This window comes from Mus musculus, chromosome 13 (assembly GCF_000001635.26).
Source record: "Mus musculus strain C57BL/6J chromosome 13, GRCm38.p6 C57BL/6J".
Taxonomy (NCBI): domain Eukaryota; kingdom Metazoa; phylum Chordata; class Mammalia; order Rodentia; family Muridae; genus Mus; species Mus musculus.
In genome coordinates this window covers 106,438,666-106,448,356 of record NC_000079.6, presented here as the reverse complement: position 1 = coordinate 106,448,356, position 9,691 = coordinate 106,438,666, and positions in this window count along the sequence as shown.

Below are 9,691 nucleotides of genomic sequence, written 5' to 3'. Positions count from 1 at the left end.
TAAGTCAACTAGTTGATATATCTGACTTTACAAAGAAGGGTGTATATATACTTTATGTACACTAAGATTATGAAGACCAAACCTCATGACATGAAAATATGTGTACTTTTCATTCATCAAAATCTTTAAAAGAATAAACTTCAACAGAAGACAAAACAGGAATGTAGAAGAATGAAGTTAATATGTGTGTGTGTTATATTTTATTTATTTACATTTCAAATGTTATTCCCCTTCTTCGTTTCCCCTTAACAAACTCCCTATCCCACCCCATTCCTTTCTTCACTGAGGGAGCTCCTCCACCTACCCACCCACTCCTGCCTTCCCACCATGGCATTCCCCTACACTGGGGCATTGAGCTTCCCCAGGACTAAGGGCTTCCATTCCCACTGGTGCCAGAAAAGGCCATCCTCTGCTACATATGAAACTGGGCCTCAAAAAGAAGGAAAACCAAAGTGTGGATGCTTCAGTCGTACTTGGATGGGGGAACAAAATAATCACAGGATATAGAAGGGGAGAGGGACCTGAGAGGGAGAGAGGAGAAAAAGGAATAGGGTGCAGGATCAGGGGTGGGAAGAGACAGGGGAGAAGTTATTTTGAATAAGGAAGAATGTGTTAAATTGAAAGTGAGGTCCTTATTTAACATTAAGGGGTATAGAAGACTGTGCTTGCAAATTTGATGAAGAATAATTGCCATGAAAGATGATAATAATAGTGAACATGGTTACTATATGAGTTAGAATCTGAGGCCTAACTGACCAGTGGCTTTGACTTTATTGTCAGAGCAATTTATCCAAACACCAGGTCAAATAGATTGATTTCAGTGAGTAACTCTATATCATTAAGCAATATTCTATATTTGTCTTTGCTCTTAATCATTCATAGATATTACTAAATCAACTTCAGTTAAGACTAAATGGTGGCAACAATTACACATGCTAATTCAGCACAGAATATATTGAAAACAATTGTTCTTAGATTATTTCCTGTCAAAATATATTTCCAGTTTTCAGTGCTGAACTTCACAGTCTGGAAAACTCTTTTTCTGGGCAGCAGCACAGATACAAACTCACCAAGGTGTTTCTATGATATGTGAGATTATTTCTAAGCAGCATTCTGAAAGGTTTGTCAAATTTTAATGCTATGTCTAGTTCTCTCTTGAGGGTTTTAGTCACATTATAGGTTGCTGGAGAGATATGCAATAGATTTGATTCTATAAAACATATCATTTTGGGCAACATAATCATGAAAGGCATTTCAAGATGAAAAGTGCCCTGCTACTCAGGGATGTGGTTTTTACTTTTTTTAAGTGAACAAATATTTTCTGAAACCCACAGGGTGAACATCAGCTTTTCTAGGTAGAAACCTAGTGGAGAAGAAATATTAGTTTCACTACTTTTCCAAACAGAAAGGAAACAGGTTGTTAAAGATGATGCAAAAGACTTTTCAGAAAGATAATTTCTCATTTTTTTAAATGTAGAAACTGAGTATTTCAATTGGAAAATCGGTCATTTGGAATGAATGCCGCTAGTCCTTCCTGAATGATGTTTCCTTGTTTGCTAACACACAATGTGGAAACAACTTACCCTACATATTGAAGAGAGCTAATTTTCCCTCACTATATTTTATATTTAGTTGTTGAATAAGAATTTGTTTTCCACATTAAAATTCTGCCAAAAGTGTGTGTCTCCTTCATTCTCAGTTGAAGTTTTACAGAAGGGCAATTATTTTTAATGGTGATTAATATACATTCTTGTTACATTTTAAGTTCCTCAGGTGGGGAGATCAGCTGCATATATATCTTTCATTACGGTGCAATGGTATTACAATAATTCAAACCTTATCTTCAGTTTTGTTGTGCTTTAATAATTGGTTTCATTCTTCAATCTGTCTTCGAATGCAGTTTTTTCTAGCACACAGGTCTCCAGCACATTGTGTACACTTAGATGTCTGTGTATGCTTCTGAAAATGTAATGTGGATTGATGCGTGTGCTTTAATGTGCATGGTTACATGTACCTCTAACCATATTGGTCATCCATGTTGCTCTCTGTTTCTTCTGTCCTGGAGTTTTCTACTGTACTTGTATACAACACATGCCAGTTACTTTGTGTAACTCTGACAAAAGTGTCTGAAAAAACAGATTAAAGAAGGAAGCATCTGTTTTGGCTTATGGCTTTAGAGGGGTCAGTTCCGTCGCTCAGCTCAACACATGTGTGCAGAGCATCATGAAAACAGGAGTTGTGGTAGAGGAAGATGACCTTTTACCTCATGGCCAATAAACGACAGACCCTGATGGAGTAACTGGGACCAGACATACACTTCAGAGGTGTGTCCTCAATGATATACTTCTTCCAAACAGGATCAGTCTCCTGAAATTTCCATAGCTCCCACGACCAGCTGCGCCTCCAGGGGACATTTCATATTCAGATAATAATGCCACATTTTTCTTTTTTTTTTCCCCAGAAACTTAGAATACCCAAGATACAAGATACAATTTGCAAAACACATGAAACTCAAGAAGAATGAAGACCAAAGTGTGGACACTTTGCCCCTTCTTAGCACTGGGGACAAAACACCCATGGAAGGAGTTACAGAGACAAAGTTTGGAGCTGAGACGAAAGGATGGACCATCTAGAGACTGCCATACCTGGGGATCCATCCCATAATCAGCCTCCAAATGCTGACACCATTGCATACACTAGCAAGATTTTGCTGAAAGGATATAGCTGTCTCTTGTGAGGCTATGCCAGGGCCTGAAAAACACATTTTGCCTTTTAACCCCAATTAATGGACACCTGATTTCCCATTGTTTCGTCTACAAACAGTGTGCAATAAATCTTTTCATTCCAGGATGGGTGACCTGTATGTTCATGTCAAGGGATAGCCAAGACAAATACTCTGTTTATTCCCATTCAGTATCAAGCTTGGATCCTCCCCCCTCTTATTTCAATTGCTTGGAGGATATTAATTTTTTCAATGTATTGATTGTCTAGTTTAATCATTGGGGATCTAATATGTAGTTCCAACTTTAGTTGTCCTTTTCACCTCCTTTCAGGCACATAGTTCCTACATAGCACTTTTGGGGCTATCTCTATATCTTTTATGACATTTTATGTGATGTGTCACTGAGCATTTAGGCCAGGACTTGGGCTCTTTTCCTGCCCATCTTTCTCTTGAGACTACAGGAGTCTTTGGGCAGTGCTCTCATCACAGTTCAGCCTCCTTTCTGAGGTAGGGGAGCCAACTCCAGTCCTTATTTGATTCATTTATCTGGTTTAAATTCTTCTCCCATCGAGGACATTTTGGGTCCCCATTAGTAATCACACTGGTTCTTACTGGCTGGCAATTAATCTTGTCACACAGCATCTCTCCCAAATCTCACAGTTATACATTTTTAAAACCCTTTCTTCAGTCAGATTCATTTTTACTTGAGAGCTTCACATGTCATTAAAAAAATACACATATCCTGGTTCTGGAGGTTCTGATTCTTTGTGGTTCTTATTGGAAAGCTTTTGGACCCTCTTGGTTCAAAAGCTACAGAGTTTAGAATTGGGTTGAAAGGTTCTGTACATATCTACTTAAGTCTTATGCTTTGCTACTACAAAAATGTGGTCTTTGTTCTGTGTACAACTCTTCAGAGAATAATAGGTCATTTTTTAGGAAGTGCCAATCCTGTTTGGTGTTTTAGATTGACAAAATGTAGTTTAAAGCTATAATTCAGTGATTTTTTTTTATTTGAGAAACAACAAAATCCATGTGTCTCTTAATTTTTAGGGAGAATAGTCAAAAACACTGAATAATGTTCCTCACTGTGGTATTTTGGATATGACAAACAACCTCCCAGGATCTCTCTCTCTCTCTCTCTCTCTCTCTCTCTCTCTCTCTCTCTCTCTCTCTCTCTCTCTCTCTCTCTCTCTCTCTCTTCCTGCCTCCCTTCTTCTGCCTCTATGACTTTTAGGCAGTGAGGAATTTGTCCTCTAGATAAGAAGGCACAATAGAGGCTAGTTTCCATCTTGTTTTAGTTACATAGATACTGTTTTTGTTTTCATTTTTTGTTTGTTTGGTTTGTTTATTTTTTGTTTTGTTTTTCTTCTTTGTGTGTTAGGATTTGAATGCTGGCATCTCAGTCTCTGGAAGCATTTCTGAGGTGATGTGCAGGTGCTCCAGAGGTGATGCTAGGGGAACAGTACTTTAGATTTAATAAACTTATTGTTTTAAAAAATTAAAGTTCATGGTTGGAAGATATTTATTTTGGTATACATTTGTGTATTTTATTACTTCTTGGAGAATTTCATACAGCATATTTTCCTCATATTTACCCTACCTCTTCATCACTAGCTCTTGCTGGTTAGGTTTTGTCAACCTGACATAAATTAAAGAGCTGGGAAGAAGGGATGTCAATTGAGGAATTTCCCCCATCATTTTTGCCTGTGTACATGTTTGTAGAGACATTTCTTGATTGATGTTTTCTGTGAGAGGCCTAAGCTTGATGCCAGCAAGTGTTTTTTACCCTTAAAGTGTCCTACCGAGATGGTGGGTGAAAGAGATGAGCAAAAATTCCTTGACACCCACATTTGAATATTGCTATTATTTTGTTTTCTAAATCTCACCTCAAGCATGTTTTTCTTAGAGATATCAGCTCCTCTAAGTAGGTTAGCTCATGACACTATACCTTTCACTTCTGGAGCTTGAAATTCTTCTGATAAGAACTTTACTAGGACCTATCTCTATGACAGGAATAGGTATCATTTAATTTTACAGTATGCCATTATACCATTATATACCCAATACCTGATTCTATGACTTACATACAGTATTGTTCTTTGATGCACAAATAAATCAAATGCACTAAGGCTGTTGGGAGCAGTAAGAAGTGCTTAAGCAAGAAAACCCACACCTTTTTATTAGAGATAGGAAGCACCGGGACACTGCACATGCATTTAGTAGAATGTTCCACACTATCCACTATTCTGCTGTGTGAAATCTGTCTCTATAGGACATTTTTTCTCTTTCCTTTAAAAAAATTACTTTTTATTCCCAACTGAAGTTTCCTCTCCCTCCTCTCCTCTCAGTTCTTCTCCATCCACTCTTTCTAAAAGTTCTTTTTAGCTTAATTGTTAGAATTTTTATACAGTATATTTTGATTATAATTTCCCCCCTCAACCTTTTCCAGATTCTCCCTACCTCCCTACTCACTCAATTTTATGTTCTTTCTCTCTACTTTAAAATAGAAAAGCAAATGAAAAGCAAGAGACAGAAATAAAAACAAGGAAAAAACCCCCCCAAAGCCCTCAAGAAACAAAGAAACATCCACAATAACTTACAAATGAAAATCAAAACGAACAGGCAAGAGACCGATAAGACAAGACTGCCACACAAAGCAAAGGACTCCATGAAATCCTTGGAGTTCATTTTGTATTGGCCAACTACTCCTGGGCCAGGAGCCTGCCTGGAAGTGTGGTTGATGAAGCCATTTTCTACATTGAAAAACATGTTTTTTTCCTTTGCCAGCAGTTTTCATTTATAGACAGCTTCTTTGTTAGGGGTAGGACCCCTTGTTCACTTTCCCCTTTCAGTGCAGGAACCCCATCTGGCCTTGAAAGAAAAGCCTCTGAGGAAGGCATCCCTCAGGGAAGATGTTTCCTCTTTCCTTAGAAAGGCTGCTTAGGGTAGTCAAGGTCAAGGAGCCATTTGGTCCCTGAGGTCTGTCTTTGGAGTACATCTGGTGATAGGGAAGAGACTTCCTTAAAATGTTTCCCTGTCCCTGCTTGGACTCTGTACACCGAAGTTCTTCAACAAAAGCTTCACTTCTGTGCCAGTAGATGTCTCCTAAAGAGCATAGCCTTGAGTCCTGTTGTTCTGTTGAATCTCCAATATGAGCACTCAGCACAGATCAGTGCTCAGTGGTGGATACGCTTCATGTCATCATGTGCACTTCTGTTCCAGATGGTAGATACTGAAAATCAGTGTACTCCTAAGAGTGTTCTTAAACCAAGTGGGAAAAATCTAAGCTAGGCATTATTATTAGAGAATTGCAGATAGCTTAGAGCCAAGTAGAGAACAGTGCCCTCTCTCAGAATCACTAGCTGGGTTTGTACGTTGTAGTTGGCTCAGTAGGCAATTTGGTAAAAATGCCAGCGAGTGTCCAAATAGCTAATTCATTTGTTCTATTTTCTAAAAATGTGAGTCAAATTGGTTATCTTGTCCAATGAATTTTAAAGATAGATTTAGAATGATATGTTTCTAAGTCTCATTTACATTTTCGGTCAGAGAAAATACGTTCCAGATCATGAAGGGAAGCAGAAACTTGGCATTCACACTTCCTTCCTTAGAAATTTTGGGTTTATGAGGAGTTCAATCACGTGAGTGAGGTTTTTGGCAACTCATGTAACATTTACAGGTGGAATGGCTCCAGACAACTGTCTGGCACATTTTGAGTTTCCACAAAACAGCTACATCTACCATAGAAGTGTGTGTGTGTGTGTGTGTGTGTGTGTGTGTGTGTGTGTGCCCCTGTGTATGTATGTGGGAATCAGAGATCAACATTAGGTATGTGCTCCTATTGTTCTCCACATTATTATTGTTATTACTATTATTAGTTATTACCATTATCTGATTCAGAGACTCTTACTGAACTTGGACTTATTATTTGAATTGTATTGGCTGGCCTGTGAACTCCTGAGATCTGCCTGTCTCTCCCCACCACTTCAACAGAAATGTACTACCACAGTCAACTTTTGATTGGGTGCAGAGATCCAAACTCATGCTTTCACAACAAGCACTTTACCTACCAGATATCTCCATCCTTCATCTATGGGTGTTCTTCGAAGATGTTTATACTGTCTCCTAGAACTGGCCGTGTATAGTGTGACCAAATCAGCTGTAGCTATAGAAGAGTTTCTCTGTGAGTCTAGTGCCCCCTTTCATCTCAAGCACTCTAATGCATGAAACTGAGATCCATTTATTGAGCAATCTCATCCCAACATCTGTTCAGTTCCTTATTTTGTATTATTCCCGGTGGGAAAAGGAAGCTAGCCAGGAGCTTTTACAGCATAGAGACATGAAGAAAGCCTGACTTAGTCTTGAAGAGAAGTTGAGAGCTAATCAGAAAGAGCCTTGAGAGGTCATCTCAGAGGCATCAGAAGAGCTCACTCATGACTGAGAAGCCCAGCTCAGAAAGGCATTGTTTATGCAGGTTCCTCAAAACTGAGAAACAGAGCTGCCAGAGGGCCTGACTATCCCATTCTTGGACATATACCCAAAGGACTCTAAGTCTTCATGTTGTAGATATTAGACCTCCATGTTGATTGCAGCTATTCACAATAGCTAGGACATGGAACCAGCTTATATGTCCATCAACAACTGAATGATTAAAGAACTGTCATGGATTTCAAAAAACGAAACTCTGTTCAACATCTAAAGAATGAAATCCTGCCATTTTCAGGAAAAAGAATAGAACTGGATACCATCATATTAAATGAAGTAACCTAGAGGATGAATTTTTCCTCTTACAGCATAATCTAGATTTAAACAGTTCCACATCTATAGCTCATGAAAGTACAAGGAGGCTATAAAAGCGGGAAGACAAATTTTAAAGAGGAGTGGTGGGGATGTAGAGAACGCTTTCTTTCACTTGTGGAGAGTACACATACATTTAACATGGAACCAGAAGGACGACTCTTTGGGGGTGAGAAAAGCAATCCTGAGGAAAGGACTGGACGAAGAGTTCAGTGAAGCACAGGAGGAACATGAACAAAGTACAGTCATAAATGTTTATTAAATGTAATAATAAAATCCAATAATAACAGTAAACCATGTTCCCATGTGGCAGTGACTTACCTTGTTATATGGACATAGCAATTTGTACAACAAGGTTTTCCAGATTCCCTACTTGCAGTATTGGTATCACTGGGAACAAGTCAGAAATGCAAATTCTAGGGCTTTATGCCTGACCTATCGAGTTGAACCCATTCAGTGATTTGTATTTCAGCAAACCCTCTCCCTGACTCTGATGTCCTCTCTAGCTGTATCATTTGGTGTCAGAGTAAATGTTATGTGTAAGCGGTGTGGCTTAGAAAGATCTGACCTACATAAACTGATGTGGGTAAATATGTTTGATTTTTGTTGTTCATGGATACCTTATTGGTAGCGTTTTTTTAGGTAAAATTAACTTTAATATTCACCTGCTCAAGAATGCACAGAGCCATCAGGTCACATGTATTATTACAAGATAGATGAGGCAACAAAGGGTGCCAATTCTGTGATCTAAACCTGTGCTTTATTTTGTTACCCTGTATAAGATGGAGTCACTGGACAGAGAACCAAACAGTCTCAATGAATCTCTAGAAGCCCAGCTGGGTTTTGCCTCTTCAGTGGTTTGTGGTTGCCCCAGTGTCTCTAACATTTGGGTTTTTCCCTTTTCCTGGGCTACAGAGCCAGGGTTATCATCCTTTTAAAAACTGAGTTCTAGGGCTCAGCTGTGTTTTAGTATATGGAGGATTTCCTTCCTTTTCAGCCTGGATAGTATTCCATTAACATAGACACACTACATCTTGTTTATGCATCTATCCTATGATAGACATATGGGTTTCTTCAACTCTTGACTACTGTGAATGTTGCCAACGTCAACATAATATTATAAATATTTCGTTAGAAATTCCTTGGGGGCTAGAGAGATGGCTCAACATTTAAGACCTCTTTCTGCTTTCACAGGGGATCTGGATTTTGTTCTTAACCCATACGACCTTTCATGACCTCCTGCAATATCTGTTCCAAGAGATTTGATACTCTCTTCAGGCCTCCCTGGATACCAGGTACATATGTGGTCCACATTTATACATGCAGACAAAGCAGTTATATACATAGAGTAAAATAGATAAATACTAAAAAAAAATCTCTTTAGTATAGGGAAATATGGACATCTAGGTCATATGGTAATTCTCTTTTTAAGTTTGGAAGAGCTTTCCTATTGCTGTCTAAAACATTTGCAGCATCTTACAGTCCACTCACAGTGCACAAAGTTTCCATTGTTATCCTTAAGCTCAGCAGCACCGATCATGTTCTACAGGAAAGTAGCCACCTAATAGTTTGGGGTGACTTTTTCCTCATGGATTTGATTTGCATTTCAGTAGTAACCAATGAAGCTGAGCATTTTTCATGTACTTGTAGGCTACTGTGAAACACCTTTTCAAAACTGTGTATTCAGGTCTGCTTCTTATTCATTCATTCATTCATTCATTCATTCAGTTCTCACACAAGTATATATTGTATGTTGAACACATCTCCTCCATCCCTCCTCCCCCACTTTCTTGTCCCATCATCTTTCTTTAGTCTCCTAAAGAGTTTACATCTATACATTTCACCTGCACATACAGGATATTTATATACCCATGTCTAATATAGGTGACAGAAATGAGAGAAAACATTTGATAGTTTTTTTCCCCTGAGAATAGCTTAATTCACTCAATATGATTGTCTCCAATTGTATCCATTTTTTTTACAAATGATATAAATTTATTCTTCTTTATGGCTGGTAACAATTCAACTGTGCATGTATGTCATATTTTCCATCTATTCTGTTGTCTACTTTTGAACCAGGATATTAGGTTGTGTGTCTGTGTGTCTCTCTGAGTGTGTACGTGCTAGATAAGTTCCATGCAGTCTAGCTATTAGCCTATGATGAAATAAGTTAAT